We start from the raw sequence: 588 nt of genomic DNA on the forward strand, positions 1-588 counted from the left end.
GGGGCCAGGAGAGGGGGCAACAGGGGAAGTGGGGGTTGGAGCCCCACCACCTGCCCCCCACCGCCAGCCCAGGGTCCCCCACACGGTCTAGCCCCCCATGCCCTACGGTGTGGGGCGGGCAAGAGCATGCTGGGAGCCTGGACGCCTGGGTTCCCTCCAGCTGCGGGAGGGGAGCAGGTGCTGGAGGGGGCCAGAGCAGGCGGGGCTGGGAGCCCAGACACCTGCAGGGCCAAGCGCTTTGTTGGTGCAAGAACACCGGAGCGTGCCATGCAGGGCTGGGGCCAGTCTGCCATACGTCCTGCCAGCCCGGGGACTGGGGGGGCGGGCTCCCGGCCCCTAGGACTCTCCAGAGGACGTCGCTCACGCGGGCGGCAACTCCCACGGCAAACAAGTAGGGCGAGATGAAAGTCCGCGAGGACAGAGACACAGCGGTCGCCGTATCCCGGACCCATGGCACAGGGAGGAGCTGGTTACCCAGGCAACACAGGCTGGCAGGGGGCAATCGGCGCCCCGCGGCCAAGCTGCAGGTCCAGCACCGCCACCCCAGAGCCAGCTGGCACCACCTGCGGCCCACCGCCTGCTCGTGGC

The sequence above is a fragment of the Alligator sinensis genome, unplaced genomic scaffold, assembly GCF_000455745.1.
Source record: "Alligator sinensis unplaced genomic scaffold, ASM45574v1 scaffold1302_1, whole genome shotgun sequence".
NCBI lineage: Eukaryota > Metazoa > Chordata > Crocodylia > Alligatoridae > Alligator > Alligator sinensis.